General features: G+C 38.4%; 1 protein-coding gene across 1 annotated transcript in view; it reads right to left on the bottom strand.

The window, feature by feature from the left end:
* Positions 1-17,702, bottom strand: part of NECAB1 (N-terminal EF-hand calcium binding protein 1) — a 232,355-nt gene that overhangs the window by 11,913 nt on the left and 202,740 nt on the right. The window lies entirely within an intron of this gene.

Below are 17,702 nucleotides of genomic sequence, written 5' to 3'. Positions count from 1 at the left end.
TTTCCCTTTTAAAAGCAGTGGTTCTCCATCAAAATCACTGGGGAGGTTTTAAAACTGCATTTATATCAGAATCTCTGGAGTGGGGTCCAGGCACTGGTATTTATAAAAACCTCTCCAAATGACTTTAATGTGCAGCCAGGGTTGGGATCACTGATCTAAAATCACTTACCAAATTTTAAAGAGAAGTTTTATTGTACACAGTGCACAGCTCCAGCTTCTTGGCTATTTTGTGATATTAGACATATTATGAATTTCATTAAAAACAGCCAAATTTCAAAAAAATAAGTGTTCACTGAAGCATTTCCAAAGCTACATAAACCATCACAGGGTTCTCAAACAATTAACCACATATATAGGCCCCACTCAAATCTCATGGCATTAGATGAAGCCTGTGTTTATTGGATCATGCTGGGTTGGATGACAACTGATTCTTGTTACAAATACTATTACCATTATAACACCTGTAGTTTGAATACTTTCCTAAAGATCTGCCTATGGGCTTCTCATGGTATTTTGATCTTAAGATTAGTCCTTTCCTCATCAATTGTTGGTAGTGAATCATAAAAGTGCAAAAAAAAAAAAAAAAAAAGGATTGGAGGTGAATTATAAAAATGCAAAGCAACAACAATAATATGAGAAAGATTTAGAATATGAGGAAACTAACTTGCATGATCTTACCCAGCTATGTAGCAGTAGAGCTAGAATTAAGCCCCTGGTTTGCTGTCTCCTATTCCAATGAGCTTCTCTCTTAATGTTAACAGCTACCATTGGATGAACACTAATTATATGGTAGGTATTATGTTAGGCACTTTTTATATTGAACAAATGTTCCTACTTTGTGTTCCTACAGGGAATTAGTAAATGTTGGATTCTAATATACAGTGATGGATTAAGATAGAATTCTTGTCTTCATAGGTTTTAGCAAAGAAATAAACAAGTCTTGAACATTGTGTCTAAGAAGTAATTTTAGGTATGGCCCATGAGACTTATTGTATGTAAATTGATCAGAATTCTACTAAAATTTTGACCAACTGTATTGCTAAATACACTTTGATCCTTGTGTTAAAATCCTTTGACTATTTAAGGCTTAAAATAATATTTGGGCCCCCAAACTCATATGAGCAGGAAGCAGACTGTGAATACTGCATAACCCCCAAGAAAGGTAATGTTCCACAATGGGCTGACTCAGATGTGGTCATGGATGGTAATGGACCAAGAAGAAACTCTTAAAGAAGAACAGAAAACAGAGTTCCTCTTAGAATGGAGATCTGGTGTCTAATAGTGGAACTTCCTTCATTAACGAGATCTCAGAATGGAGATCTTGTGTCTAATAGTGGAACTTCCTTCATTAACCAGATCTCAGAATGGAGATCTTGTGTCTAATAGTGGAACTTCCTTCATTAACCAGATCTCAGAATGGAGATCTGGTGTGTAATAGTGGAACTTCCTTCATTAAAATACCTTCCCAGCATGAATTCATTGTTGCAACTAACCCGTGAATGTTGTGTATTTCCTCTTCATCTGTTTTCTGAGTGGCAGTTTTATGGCATTTATCCTGGCCTAGTTTTGTCATTGTATATTTTATCTGTGTGTGTGCAGGGGTTGGGGGTTTCAGACCTTAAAGGACTACATCCTGACCTTACAGAGAAGACTAAACATCATCCAGGGATCCTGGATTTTGAGCTAGAAGCAGTAACTGGAGGAGACTTTGGGTGGTCTCCCTTGTGAAGGTAATGTGTTCTATAAATGTGAAAAGAAAGATGCAATGAACATCTGATGACCAGAAGGTAGACTATGGCACACACTCCAAACTGTTCATCAAAATCCATTTCTTTCTTTTTTCTAGGTATAGAGTTAGACTTACAAATTCCATTATCCCTTGCAGTTAGGTGTAGCCAACTGACGAGTTCTCACCAACAGAATATGAGCAGAAGTGCTGTGTACTACTTTTGAGCCAAGACTTTCAGGAAGGATGTGAGCCTCCTCCACCTTCTCTTTTTCTTTTCTGCTGGTAAGATGAAGACCTGCCTTAGGACTGGCAGGCCCACAGGTGAGAGAAGTCTGTGTCCCTGAATCATTGTGTGGACTATTTACTAGGAAAACTTTTATTGCATTGGAATCATCCTACATCTTGGGTCTATTTGCTTCCATAACCTAGTCACCTAAATGAGTTCAGTAATTTTAATTGAGCTTTATCTTATTTCCCTTCAGGATCAGGAATCAAAGTCAATAACTATCTCCTAAGGTTGTATAATGAACAATCAGCCTCCTATCTGACTCTCCCAGGACGTAGTATTTTTTTTTTTTTGGAACATCTTTATTGGAGTATAATTGCTTTACAATAGTGCGTTAGTTTCTGCTTTATAACAAAGTGAATCAGTTATAGATATACATATGTTCCCATATCTCTTCCCTCTTGTGTCTCCCTCCCTCCCACCCTCCCTATCCTACCCGTCTAGGTGGTCACAAAACATCGAGCTGATCTCCCTGTGCTATGCGGCTGCTTCCCACTAGCTATCTATTTTACGTTTGGTAGTGTATATATGTCCATGCCACTCTCTCACTTTGTGTTAAAGATAATCTCTACCAAAATAATTATGGATACATCCTTTTGACAAAAATCTACAGGTCACGTATTTGACAAACTGTGACTCACATGATTCTTATGGGCTTTCCTAATGAAATATTATAAATATATCCACCTATTCCATCATAATTCTTTTAGTCTGAAGGCAATTGTTATGTGATCTAGTGAGGCAAGTTGTAAATATGACCAGAGTCCTTCACTACTCCCTGAACCCATGCCCTTTGAAATGTGACTTTTTACTTCTCCATCTAGACATGGATTCTATTTCCCCTTTTCTTGGATCTGGGCTGGACTTCTAACTTGCTTTGGCCAACAGAACATGGCAGAAGTGACGCTGTGGTGGTTTCAAATTTAGGCCCCAAGAGACCTTGTGAGTTTCCACTCTTTTGCTTGGATCCCTGACATTGTCATGTAAATGAGCCCTGCTAGAGCAGGGGTCAGCAAACTTTTTATGTAAAGGGCCAGATAGTAAAGGTTTTAGGCTTTGAAGGCCATATGGTTCCTGTCACAGCTACTCAACTCCCCTGTTTTATTGTGAAAGCAAACATAAGCAATAAATAAACAAATGGGTATGGCTCTATTCCAGTAAAACCTTATACATAAAGACAAGCAGTGAGCTGTAATTTTGCCAACCCCTATGCTGGAGGATTAAAATCACATAGAACAAAGCTGAGTCAGTGGATTCATTCTAGCTGAGGTCCTAGACATATGAGAAAGCCCAGCTAAGATCAGTAAAGCTGGCATGCAGCTGATTACAGATGCCAAAAGGGAGCCAGCTGAGACCACCAAGATGATCTCTCCCTAAATTGCCTACATGCAGAATTGTGGTTTAAGCCATTCAGTTTTGGGTGGTTTGCTATATAGCAATAGCTAAATGGTTCATTTACTTATATACATGGATGTGAATATGATTTGGAAAAATTAAATTTACCTTGCAATCCAAACAAGGCACTTCTTTCCCATCTTTTCCTCAGATATTTACACAAAGAAATCGTTTATAAAGAGCCCCAGATAATCTGCCTGCATTTTATGACTACTGTGACAAGTGGAGCTTTTTGAATCTTGAGTAATTTAAGGTAGACTTTCTGAGGTCCAAAGAAAATCCTTAAATTTTTCTATGCTGGCCAGGTTAAGATGTGGTATATGGAGTACGGGAGAAGTAGGGAAGGGATCCTAATATCTTCATGATATTTCTATATGTCTCTTGTTTAAAATATACAGCCTTTAATCCTTACTGAAATCTGAGATCCTATAATGTAAATGGGCAGCCCAGAACTTTCTTTCATGGTAGAAAATAATGCTACATTTTTGTTTCTCTTCTTTGGAAGGGGTTAGTGTTGCTTTTATGACTTACCTTATAGGGATTTTGTTACAATGGAATTAGGGTGGAATATTAGGGATTTTTTGGGCTGAGAAGTGCTAATTATGAAAGGTTAATCCAGGTTTACTGAATAGTATTTGCCAGTGACATTACGTTACAGTTGCATGTACCTCTGATTTCTTGTATCTTTTTATTTCAAGAAATATCAGCTTTTTAAATAACTGGAGATAAAGAAATGTTTTAAACACAACCAATTTGTTTTATGTTATTCTCTCTCTATTTACTACATTTACAATTGTGTTCCAAGCATTCTTCAGAAACATCAGAACCTTCCTTGTGTGCTCTTGTTGGAGTCTCTTAACAGCTACTGCAAAGCAAGACTATGTTTTGAAAGTCTCAGACATATTAGTTGGCATTAGCCCACAAAACACATTAAAGTGCATGGCAGAATTAATTTACTCACAAAATATTATTCATAGGTTTAATGAGGATACAGAAGCAAAAAAAAAGATATTAGATTTGTAAACTCCTATTGTATGAAAAGTGATTCTAGTGTATATATACAAAAATAATGTGCTCAAGAAAAGTTAATAGTTTTTGAAAAGCACCAGAATGTGATAAAACTTTGTTTAAAATTATATTGACTTTTTTTGTTAACATCTTTACTGGAGTATAATTGCTTTACAATGTTGTGTTAGTTTCTGCTGTATAACAGAGTGAATCAGTCATATGTACCCTTATATCCCCATAACCCTTCCCTCTTGCGTCTCCCTCCCACCATCACTATACCACCCCTCTAGGTGGTCACAAAGCAATGTTCTCATCTCCCTGTGCAATGCAGCTGCTTCCCACTAGCTATCTATTTTATATTTGATAGTGTATATATGTCAATGCTACTCTCTCACTTCGGTCCAGCTTCCCCTTCCCCTTCACCATGTCCTCAGGTCCACCCTCTATGTCTACATCTTTATTCAGGTCCTGCCCCTGGGTGCATCAGAACCTTTTCTTTTTTCTTTTTTCTTTTTTTTTCAGATTCCATATATATGTGTTAGCATATGGTATTTTTTTTTTCTCTTTCTGGCTTACTTCACTCTGTATGACAGACTCTAGGTCCGTCCACCTCAGTTCAAATAATTCAATTTCATTTCTTTTTATGGCTGAGTAATATTCCATTGTATATATGTGCCACATCTGTCAATGAACACTTAGGTTGCTTCCATGTCCTGGTTATTGCAAATAGTCCTGCAGTGAACAATCTGATACATGACTCTCTTTGAATTATGGTTCTCTCAGGGTATATGCCCAGTAGTGGAATTGCTGGGTCATATGGTACTTCTATTTTTAGTTTTTGAAGGAACCTCCATACTGTACTCCATAGTGGCTGTATCAATTTACATTACCACCAACAGTGAGAGAGGGTTCCCTTTTCTCCACACCCTCTCCAGAATTTATTGTTTGTAGATTTTGATGATGGCCATTCTGACCAGTGTTGGGTGATACCTCACTGTAGTTTTCTTCTTTTTCTTTCTTTCTCTTTTTTTTTTTTTTTTTTTTTTTTGCGGTACGTGGGCCTCTCACTGTTGTGGCCTCTCCTGTTGTGGAGCACAGGCTCCAGACGCACAGGCTCAGCGGCCATGGCTCACGGGCCTAGCCGCTCCATGGCATGTGGGATCTTCCCAGACCGGGGCTCGAACCCATGTCCCCTGCATCGGCAGGCGGACTCAACCACTGCACCACCAGGGAAGTCCCTTCACTGTAGTTTTGATTTAGATTCCCAAATGATTAGTGATGTTGAGCATCCTTTCATTTGTTTCTTGGCAATCTGTATGTCTTCTTTGGGAAAATGTCTATTTAGGTCTTCTGCCCATCTTTGAATTGAGTTATTTGTTTTTTGATACTGAGCTGCAGAAGCTGATTGTATATTTGGAGATCAATCCTTTGTCAGTCTTTTCATTTGCAAATATCTTCTCCCATTCCGAGGGTTTTCTTTTCATCTTGTTTATGGTTTCCTTTGCTGGGCTTTTAAGTTTCATTAGGTACCATTTGTTTATTTTTGTTTTTATTTCCATTCCTCTAGGAGGTGGGTCAAAAAGGATGTTGCTGTGATTTATGTCACAGAGTGTTCTGCTGATGTTTCCTCTATGAGTTTTATAGTGTCTGGCCTTACATTTAGGTTTTTAATCCATTTTGAGTTTTCTTTTTTTTTTTTTTGCGGTATGCGGGCCTCTCACTGTTGTGGCCTCCCCCGTTGCGGAGCACAGGCTCCGGACGCGCAGGCTCCGGACGCGCAGGCTCAGCGGCCATGGCTCACGGGCCCAGCCGCTCCGCGGCATATGGGATCCTCCCAGACCGGGGCACGAACCCGTATCCCCTGCATCGGCAGGCGGACTCTCAACCACTTGCGCCACCAGGGAGGCCCGAGTTTTCTTTTTTTGTGTATGGTGTTAGGAAGTGTTCTAATTGCATTCTTTAACATATAGCTGTCCAGTTTTCCCAGCACCACTTATTGAAGATGCTATCTTTTTCCATTGTATATTCTTGCATCATTTATCAAAGATAAGGTGACCATATGTGCATGGGTTTATCTCTGGGCTTTCTATCATGTTCCATTGATCTATATTTCTGTTTTTGTGCCACTACCATACTGTCTGATTACTGTAGCTTTGTAGTATAGTCTGAAGTCAGGGAACCTGATTCCTCCAGCTCCGTTTCTTTTTCTCAAGATTGCTTTGGGTACTTGGAGTCTTTTGTGTTTCCATACAAATTGTGAAATATTTTCTTCTAGTTCTTTGAAAAATGCCATTGGTAGTTTGATAGGGATTGCACTGAATCTGTAGACTGCTTTGGGTAGTATAGTCACTTTCACAATGTGGATTCCTCCAACCCAAGAACATGGTATATCTCTCCATCTGTTTGTATCATGTTTAATTTCTTTCATCAGTGTCTATAAACTATAAGTTTTCTGCATACAGGTCTTCTGTCTCCTTAGGTAGGTTTATTCCTAGGTATTTTATTATTTTTGTTGCAATAGTAAATGGGTGTCTTTCCTTAATTTCTCTTTCAGATTTTTCATCATTAGTGTATAGGAATGCAAGAGATTTCGGTGCATTAATTTTGTATCCTGCTACTTTACCAAATTCATTGTTTAGCTCTAGTAGCTTTCTGCTAGCATCATTAGTATTCTCTATGTATAGTATCATGTCATCTGCAGTGACAGTTTTACTTCTTCTTTTCCAATTTGGATTCCTTTTATTTCTTTTCATCTCTGATTGCTGAGACTAAAACTTCCAAAACTATGTTGAATAATAGCTATGAGAGTGGGCTGCCTTGTCTTGTTCCTGATCTTAGTGGAAATGGTTTCAGTTTTTCACCATTGAGAATGATGTTGGCTGTGGGTTTGTCATATATGGCCTTCATTATGTTGAGGTAAGTTCTCTCTATGCCCACTTTCTGTAGGGTTTTTATCATAAATCGGTGTTGAATTTTGTTGATAGTTTTTCTGCATTTATTGAGATTATCATATTGTTTTTATTCTTTAATTTGTTAATATGGGGTATCACATTGATAGATTTGTGTATATTGAAGAACTTCTGTGTTCCTGGGATAAACGCCACTTGATCAGGGTGTATGATCCTTAGTGCGCTGTTGGATTCTGTTTACTAGTATTCTGTTGAGGATTTTTGCATCTATGTTTGTCAGTGTTATTGACCTGTAGTTTGTTTTGTATGACATCTTTGTCGGGTTTTGGTATCAGGGTGATGGTGGCCTCGTAGAATGAGTTTGGGAGTGTTCCACCCTTTGCTATATTTTGGAAGAGTTTGAGAAGGATAGGTGTTACCTTTTCTGTAAATGTTTGATAGAATTCGCCTGTAAAGCCATCTGGTCCTGGGATTTTGTTTCTTGGAAGATTTTTAAATCACAGTTTCAATTTCAGTGCTTGTGATTGGTCTGTTTATATTTTCTAATTCTTCCTGGTTCAGTCTCGGAAGGTTGTGCTTTTCTAAGAATTTGTCTATTTCCTCCAGGTTGTCCATTTTATTTCCATATAGTTGCTTGTAGTAATCTCTCATGATCCTTTGTATTTCTGCAGTGTCAGTTGTTACTTCTCCTTTTTCATTTCTAATTTTGTTAATTTTATTCTTCTCCCTTTTTTTCTTAATGAGTCTAGCTAATGGTTTATCAATTTAGTTTTTCTTCTCAAAGAACCAGTTTTTAGTTTTATTGATCTTTGCTATTGTTTTCTTCATTTCTTTTTCATTTATTTCTGATCTGATTTTATGATTACTTCTGATAACTTCAGGGTTTTTTGTTGTTGTTGTTGTTCTTTGTCTAATTGCTTTAGGTGTAAGGTTAGTTTTTTTATTTGAGATTTTTCTTATTTCTTGAGGTAGGATTGTATTGCTATAAACTTTCCTCTAGTTGCATCCGATAGGTTTTGGGTCATTGTGTTTCCATTGTGATTTGTTTCTAGATGTTTTTTGATTTCCTTTTTGACTTCTACAGGGATCTCTTGGTTATTTAGTAGCATATTGTTTAACCTCCATGTTTTCGTACTTTTTACAGTTTTTTTTCCCCCGTATAATTGATATCTAGTCTCATAACGTTGTGGTCCGAAAAGGTACTTGATACGATTTCAGTTTTCTTAAATTTACCAAGGCTTGATTTGTGACCCAAGATATGATCTATCCTGAAGAATGTTCCATGAGCTCCTGAGAAAAAAGTGTATCCTGTTGTTTTTGGATGGAATGTCCTATAAATATCAATTAACTCCATCTTTTTTAATGTTTCATTTAAAGCTTGTGTTTCCTTATTTATTTTCATTTTGGATGGTCTCTGCATTGGTGAACGTGGGGTGTTAAATTATCCTACTATGATGGTGTTACTGTCGATTTCCCCTTTTATAGCTGTTAGCATTTGCTTATGTATTGAGGCGCTCCTATTTTGGGTGCATAAATATTTACAATTATCTTATCTTCTGCTTGCAGTGATCCCTTGATCATTGTGTAGTGTCCTTCTTTGTCTCCTGTAATAGTCTTGATTTTAAAGTCTATTTTGTCTGATATGAGAATTGTTACTCCAGATTTCTTTTGATTTCCATTGCATGGAATACCTTTTTCCATCCCCTCACTTTCACTTTGTATGAACCCCTAGGTTTGAAGTGGGTCTCTTGTAGACAGCATATATATATTATATATATATATATATATATAATATATATATATATATATCTTGTTTTTGTATCCATTCAGCCAGTCTATGTCTTTCAGTTGGAGCATTTAACCCATTTACATTTAAGGTAATTATCTATATGTATGTTCCTATTAACAAATTCTTAATTGTTTTGAGTTTGTTTCTCTAGGTCTTTTCCTTCTCTTGTGTTTCTTGTCTAGAGAAGTTCCTTTAGCATTTGTTGAAAGGATGGTTTGGTGGTGCTGAATTCTTTTAACATTTGCTTGTCTGTAAAGGTTTTAATTTCTCTGTCAAATATGAATGACATCCTTGCTGGTAGAGTAATATTGGTTGTAGGTTTTTCCCTTTCATCACTTTAAATATGTCTTGCCACCCTCTTCTGGCTCACAGAGCTTTTGCTGAAAGATCAGCTGTTAACCTTATGGGGATTCCCTTGTATGTTATTTGTTGCTTTTCCCTTGCTGGTTTTATATTTTTCCTTTGAATTTAATTTTTTATAGTTTGATTAAGATGTGTCTTGGTGTGTTTCTCCTTGAATTTATCCTGTAGGGGACTCTCTGCATTTCCAGGACTTGATTGACTATTTCGTTTCCCTTGTTATGGAAGTTGTCAACTATAATCTATTCAAATATTTTCTCAGTCCCTTTCTTTTTCTCTTCTTCTGGGAACCCTATAATTTGAATATTGGTGCATTTAATGTTGTCCCAGAAGTCTCTGAGACTGTCCTCAATACTTTTCATTCTTTTTTCTATATTTTTCTCTGCAGTATTTATTTCCACCATTTTATCCTCCAGGTCATTTATCTGTTCTCCTGCCTATTTATTGTGCTATTGATTCCTTCTAGAGAATTTTTAATTTATTTACTTTGTTGTTCATCATTGTTTATTTGCTCTTTGGTTATTCTGGGCCTTGTTAAATGTTTTCTGTATTTTCTCCATTCTATTTCCAAGATTTTGGATCTTCTTCTCTATACTTACTCTGAATTCTTTTTCAGGTAGACTGACTATTTCCCCCTCATTTATTTGGTCTGGTGGGTTTTTACCTTGCTTCTTCATCTGATGCATATTTCTCTTTCTTCCCATTTTGTTTAACTTACTGTGTTTGTGGTCTCCTTTTCAAAGCCAGCAGGTTCGTAGTTCCAGCTGTTTTTGGTGTCTGCCCCCAGTGGGTAAGGTTGATTCAGTGGTTTGTGTAGAGTTCCTGGTGGAGGGATCTAGTGCCTGTGTTCTGGTGGGTGGGGCTGCATCTTGTATTTCTGGTGACAGGACCATGTCTGGTGTTGTGTTTTGGGTGTCTGTGAACTTAGTATGATTTTAGGCTACCTCTCTGCTAATGGGTGGGGTTGTTTTCCTATCTTGCTAGTTGTTTGGCATTAGGAGTCCAACAATGGAGCTTGTTGGTGGTTGGGTGGAGTTGGGGCTTAGCATTGAGATGGAGATCTCTGGGAGAGCTCTCACTGAGTGATATCACATGGGGCCAGGAGGTCTCTGGTGATCCAATGTCCTGAACTCAGCTCTCCCCCCTCAGAAACTCAGGCCTGACATCAGTCCAGAGCATCAATACACTGTCAGCCACACAGCTCAGAAGAAAATGCAAGAAAAATAGAAAAAAAATTAAGATAACAAAATAATGTTATTAAAATAACAAAATTTAAAAGTAGTAATAATAGAGAGAGCTGCAAGATGGCAGAAGAGTAAGACACAGAGATCACCTTCCTCCCCATAAATACATCAGAAATACATCTACATATGGAACAACTCCTACAGAACACCTACTGAACACTGGCAGAAAACCTCGTACCTCCCAAAAGGCAAAAAACTCCCCATGTACCTGGGTAGGGCAAAAGAAAAAAGAAAAAAAAAAGACGAAAGAATAGGGAGGGGACCTGCACCAGTTTGAGGGAGCTGTGAAAGAGGAAAGTTTTTCACACACTAGGAAGCCCCTTCATGGGTGGAGACTGTGGGTGGAGGAGCGGGGAAGCTTCAGAGCCATGGAGGAAAGCACAACAACAGGGGTGTGGAGGGCAAACTGGAGAGATTCCCGCACAGAGGGCCAGTGCAGAACTGCACTCACCAGCCTGAGAGGCTTGTCTGCTCACCCGCCGGGACAGTTGGGGTCTGGGAGCTGAGGCTTGGGATTCAGTCAGATCCCAGGGAGAGGCCTGGGGTTGGCTGCATGAACAGAGCCTGAAGGGGGCTAGTGCACCACAGCTAGCTGGGAGGGAGTCTGGGGAAAAGTCTAGAGGTACCGAAGAGGCAACAGACAATTTCTCACCTCTTTATTTCCTGGTGCACGAGGAAAGGGGATTAAGAGCGATGCTTAAAGGAGCTCCAGGGACAGGTGCAAGCCATGGCTATCAGCGTGGACACCAGAGACGGGCATGAGATGCTAAGCCTGCTGCTGCAGCCACCAAGTAGCCTGTGTGGAAGCACAGGTCACTATCCACACCTCCCCTCCTGGGAGCCTGTGCAGCCTGCCACTGCCAGGGTCTCACGATCCAGGGACAACTTCCCCAGTAGTATGCATGTCATGCCTCAGGCTTGTGCAATGTCACGCTGGTCTCTGCCGCTGCAGGCTTTCCCCGCATCCATACCTCTCCCTCCCCATGGCCTGAGCAGACCAGAGGCCCTGAATCAGCTGCTACTTTAACGCTGTCCTCTCTGAGCAAAGTACAGATGCCCTCAGGTGACCTACATGCAGAGGCGGGTCCAAATCCAAAGCTGAACCCCGGGAGCTGTGTGAACACAGAAAAGAAAGGGAAATCTCTCCCAGCAGCCTCAGGAGCAGTGGATTAAATCTCCACAAGAAACTGGATGTACCCTGCATCTGTGGAATACCTGAATAGACAAGGAATCATCCCAAATTGAGGAGGTGGACCTTGGGAGCAACCATATATATTTTTTCCCCTTTTTCTCTTTTTGTGAGTGTGTATGTGTATGCTTCTGTGTGTGATTTTGTCTGTATAGCTTTTCTTTTAGCATTTGTCCTAGGGTTCTGTCTGTCCTTTTTTTTTTAATTAAAATTTTTTATCTTAATAATTATTTTTTATTTTAATAATTTTTTATTATTTTATTTTACTTAATTTTATTTTATTTTTTATCTTGTTCTTTCTTTCTTTCCTTCTTTCTTTCTTCTTTCTTTCTTTCTTTTTTCCTCCCATTTATTCTGAGCCATGTGGAGGACAGGCTTTTGTTGCTCCAGCCAGGCATCAGGGCTGTGCCACTGAGGTGGGAGAGCCAAGTTCAGGAAACTGCTCCACAAGAGACCTCCCAGCTCCACATAATATCAAACAGTGAAAATCTCCCAGAGATCTCCATCTCAACGTCAAGACCCAGCTCCACTCAAGGATGAGCAAGCTAGAGTGCTGGATATCATAGACCAAACAACTAGCAAGACAGGAAAAAAAAAGCCCATTCATTAGCACAGAGGCTGCTTAAAATCATAATAAGGCCACAGACACCCCAAAACACACCACCAGGCGTGGACCTGCCCACCAGAAAGAAAAGATCCAGCCTCATCCAGCAGAACACAGGCACTAGTCCCCTCCATGAGGAAGCCTACACAACCCACTGAAGCAACCTTAGCCACTGGGGACAGACAACAAAAACAATGGGAAATATGAACCTGCAGCCTGTGAAAAGGAGACCCCAAACTCAGTAAGTTAAGCAAAATTAGAAGACAGAGAAACAGACAGCAAATGAGGGAGTAAGGCAAAAACCCATCAGACCTAACAAATGAAGAGGAACTAGGCAGTGTACCTGAAACAGAATTCAGAATAATGATAGTAAATATGATCCAAAATCTTGGAAATAGAATGGAGAAAAATACAAGAAACCTTTAACAAGGACCTAGAAGAACTAAAGAGCAAAGAAACAGTGATGAACAACAGAATAAATGAAATTAAAAATACTCTAGAAGGGATCAATAGCAGAATAACTGAGGCTGAAGAACGGATAAGTGACATGGAAGAAAAAATAGTGGAAATAACTACTGCAAAGCAGAATAAAGAAAAAACAAGGAAAAGAATTGAGGACAGTCTTGGAGACCTCTGGGACAATATTAAATGCCCCAACATTCAAATTATAGGGGTCCCAGAAGAAGAAGAGAAAAAGAAAGGGACTGAGAAAATATTTGAAGAGATTATAGTTGAAAACTACCCTAATATGGGAAAAGAAATAGTTAACCAAGTCCAGGAAGTGCAGAGAGTCCCCAACAGGATAAGTCCAAGGAGAAACATGCCAAGACACATATTAATCAAATTATCAAAAGTTAAATACAAAGAAAAAATATTAAAAGCAGCAAGGGAATAAACAACAAATAACACATAAGGGAATCCCCATAAGGTTAACAGCTGATCTTTCAGCAGAAACTCTGCACCCAGAAGGGAGTAGCAGGATATATTTAAAGTGGAAAGAGAAAAATCTACAACCAAGATTACTCTACCAGCAAGGATCTCATTCAAATTTGATGGAGGACATAAAACCTTTACAGACGGGCTTTGCTGGTGGCGCAGTGGTTCAGAGTCTGCCTGCTGATGCGGGGGACACAGGTTCATGCCCTGGTCTGAGAGGGTCCCAAGTGCCGTGGAACAGCTGGGCCTGTGGGCCATGGCTGCTGGGCCTGCATGTCTGGAGACATGCTAATAAAGCCTGAGCTCCACAGCAGGAGAGGCCACAGCAGTGAGAGGGCCGCGTACCACAAAAAAAGAAAAAAACAATCTTCCGAGACAAGCAAAATCTAAGAGAATTCAGCACCACCAAATCAGCTTTAGAACAAATGCTAAAGGAAATTCTCTAGGCAGGAAACACAAGAGTAGGAAAAGACCTACAACAATAAACCCAAAACAATTAAGAAAATGGTAATAGAGACATACATATTGATAATTACCTTAAATGGATTAAATGCTCCAACCAAAAGACATAGACTGGCTGAATGGACACAAAAACAAGACCCATATAAATGTTGTCAAGAGGAGACCCACTTCAGACCTAGGGACACATACAGACTGAAAGTGAGGGCATGGAAAATGATATTCCATGCAAACGGAAATCAAAAGAAAGCTGGAGTAGCAATTCTCATATCAGACAAAGTAGACTTTAAAACAAAGACTATTACAAGAGACAAAGAAGGACACTGCATAATGATCAAGGGAACAATCCAAGAAGAAGATATAACAATTGGAACTAGTTATGCAGCCAACATAGGAGCACCTCAATACATAAGGCAAATAATAGCAGCCATAAAAGGGGAAATTGACAGCAACACAATCATAGTAGGGGACTTTAACACCCCACTTTCACCAATGGGCATATCCAAAATGAAAATAAATAAGGAAACACAAGCTTTAAATGATACATTAAACAAGATGGGCCTAATTGATATTTATAGGACATTCCATCCAAAAACAACAGAATACACATTCTTCTCAAGTGTGCACAGAACATTCTCCAGGATAGATCATATCTTGGGTCACAAAATAAGCATTGGTAAATTTAAGAAAATTGAAATCGTATCAAGTATCTTTTCTGACCACAATGCTATGAGACTAGATATCAATTACAGGAAAAAATCTGTAAGAAATACAAACATATGTAGGCTGAATAACACACTACTTAATAACCAAGACATCACTGAAGAAATCAAAGAGGAAATCACAAAGTACCTAGAAACAAATGACAATGAAAACATGATGACCCAAAACCTATGGGATGCAGCAAAAGCAGTTCAAAGAGGAAAATTTATAGCAATACAATCTTACCTTAAGAAACAAGAAACATCTCAAATAAACAACCTAACCTTACATCTAAAGCAATTAGAGAAAGAAGAACCAAAAAAAACCCCAAAGTTAGGAGAAGGAAAAAAATCATAAAAATCAGATCAGAAATAAATGAAAAAGAAATGAATAAAATGATAGCAAAGATCAATAAAACTAAAAGCTGGTTCTTTGAGAAGATAAACAAAATTGATAAACCATTAGCCAGACTCATCAAGAAAAAAAGGGAGAAGACTCAAATCAATAGAATTAGAAATGAAAAAGGAGAAGTAACAAGTGACACTGCAGAAATACAAAAGATCATGAGAGATTACTACAAGAAACTCTATGCCAATAAAATGGACAACCTGGAAGAAATGGACAAATTCTTAGAAATGCACAACCTGCCAAGACTGAATCAGGAAGAAATAGAAAATATGAATAGACCAAACACAAGCACTGAAATTGAAACTGTGATTAAAAATCTTCCAACAAACAAAAGCCCAGGACCAGATGGCTTCACAGGCGGATTCTATCAAACATTTACAGAAAAGCTAACACCTATCCTTCTCAAACTCTTCCAAAATATAGCAGAGGGAGGAACACTCCCAAACTCATTCTAGGAGGCCACCATCACCTTGATACCAAAACTAGACAAAGATGTCACAAAGAAAGAAAACTACAGGCCAATAACACTGATGAAGCTGGATGCAAAAATCCTTAACCAAATACTAGCAAACAGAATCCAACAACACATTAAAAGGAACATACACTATGATCAACTGGGGTGTATCCCAGGGATCAAAGAATTATTAAATATATGCAAATCAATCAATGTGATACACCATATTAACAAATTGAAGTGGAAAAACTGTAGGATCATTTCAATACATGCAGATAAAGGATTTGACACAATTCAACACCCATTTATGATAAAAACCCTGCAGAAAGTAGGCATAGAGGGAGATTTCCTCAACATAACAAAGGCCATGTATGACAAACCCACAGCCAACATTGTCCTCAATGGTGAAAAATTGAAACCATTTCCACTAAGATCAGGGACAAGACAAGGTTGCCCACTCTTACCACTATTATTCAACATAGTTTTGGAAGTTTTAGCCACAGCAATTAGAGAAGAAAAAGAAGTAAAAGAATCCAAACTGGAAAAGTAGAAGTAAAGCTGTAACTGTTTGTAAATGACATGATACTATATAGAGAGAATCGTAAAAATGATGCCAGAAAACTACTAGAGCTAATCAATGAATTTGTAAAGTAGTAGAATATAAAATTAATGCACAGAAATCTCTTGCATTCCTATACACTAATGATGAAAAATCTGAAAGTGAAATTAAGAAAACACTCCCATTTACCATTGCAACAAAAAGAATAAAATATCTAGGAATATACCTACCTTAGGAGACAAAAGACCTTTATACAGAAAATTATAAGACACTGATGAAAGAAATTAAAGATGATACAAATATATGGTGAGATAGACCATGTTCTTGGATTGGAAGTATGAACACTGAAAATGACTCTACTACCCAAAGCAATCTACAGTTTCATTGCAATCCCTATTAACATAACACTGGCATTTTTCACAGAAGTAGAAAATAAATTTCACAATTTGTATGGAAACACAAAAGATCCCAAATAGCCAAAGCAATCTTGAGAAAGAAAAACGGAGCTGGAGGAATCACGCTCTCTGACTTCAGACTATACTACAAAGCTACAGTAATCAAGACAGTATGGTACTGGCACAAAAACAGAAAAATAGATCTATGGAACAGGATGGATAGCCCAGAGATAAACCCATGCACAAAATTCACCTTATCTTTGATACGGGAGGCAAGAGTATACAATGGAGAAAAGACAGCCTCTTCAATAAGTGGTGCTGGGAAAACTGGACAGGTACATGTAAAAGAATGAACTTAGAACACTCCCTAATACCATACACAAAAATAAACTCAAAATGGATTAAAGACCTAAATGTAAGGCAAGATACCATCAAACTCCTAGAGGAAAACACAGGCAGAACACTCTATGACATAAATCACAGCAAGATCCCTTTTGACCCACCTCCTAGAGAAATGGAAATTAAAACAAAAATAAACAAATGGGACCCAATGAACTTAAAAGCTTTTCCACAGCAAAGGAAACCATAAACAAGACAAAAAGAGCACTCAGAATGGGAGAAAATATTTGCAAGACATGGAAGCAACCAAAGTGTCCATCAAGAGATGAATGGATAAAGAAGATGTGGCACATATATACAGTGGAATATTACTCAGCCATAAAAAGGAACAAAACTGAGTCATTTGTAGTGAGGTGGATGGACCTTGAGACTGTCATACAGAGTGGAGTAATTCAGAAAGAGAAAAACAAATGCCATATGCTAACACATATATATGGAATTTTTTTTAAAAAAAGGTCATGAAGAACCTAGTGGCAAGATGGGAATAAAGATGCAGACCTACTAGAGAATGGACTTGAGGATATGGTGAGGGGGAAGGGTAAGCTGGGACAAAGTGGGAGAGTGGCATGGACATATATACAGTACCAAACGTCAAATAGATATCTAGAGGGAAGCAGCCACATAGCACATGGAGATCAGCTCAGTGCTTTGTGACCACCTAGAGGGGTGGGATAGGGAGGGTTGGAGGGAGGGAGATGCAAGAGGGAAGAGATATGGGGACATATGTATATGTATAACTGATTCACTTTGTTATAAAGCAGAAACTAACACACCATTGTAAAGCAATTCTACTCCAGTAAAGATGTTAAAAAAAGTAATGATAATTTAAAAAAGAGGACAATCAAACAAATAAAGAAATCCACCAAATGATAACAAG

Source organism: Mesoplodon densirostris, chromosome 13 (genome assembly GCF_025265405.1).
Source record: "Mesoplodon densirostris isolate mMesDen1 chromosome 13, mMesDen1 primary haplotype, whole genome shotgun sequence".
NCBI classification, from domain to species: Eukaryota; Metazoa; Chordata; class Mammalia; order Artiodactyla; family Ziphiidae; genus Mesoplodon; species Mesoplodon densirostris.
Note: the sequence above shows the minus strand (reverse complement) of the source record. Positions and strands in the feature narration are given on the sequence as shown.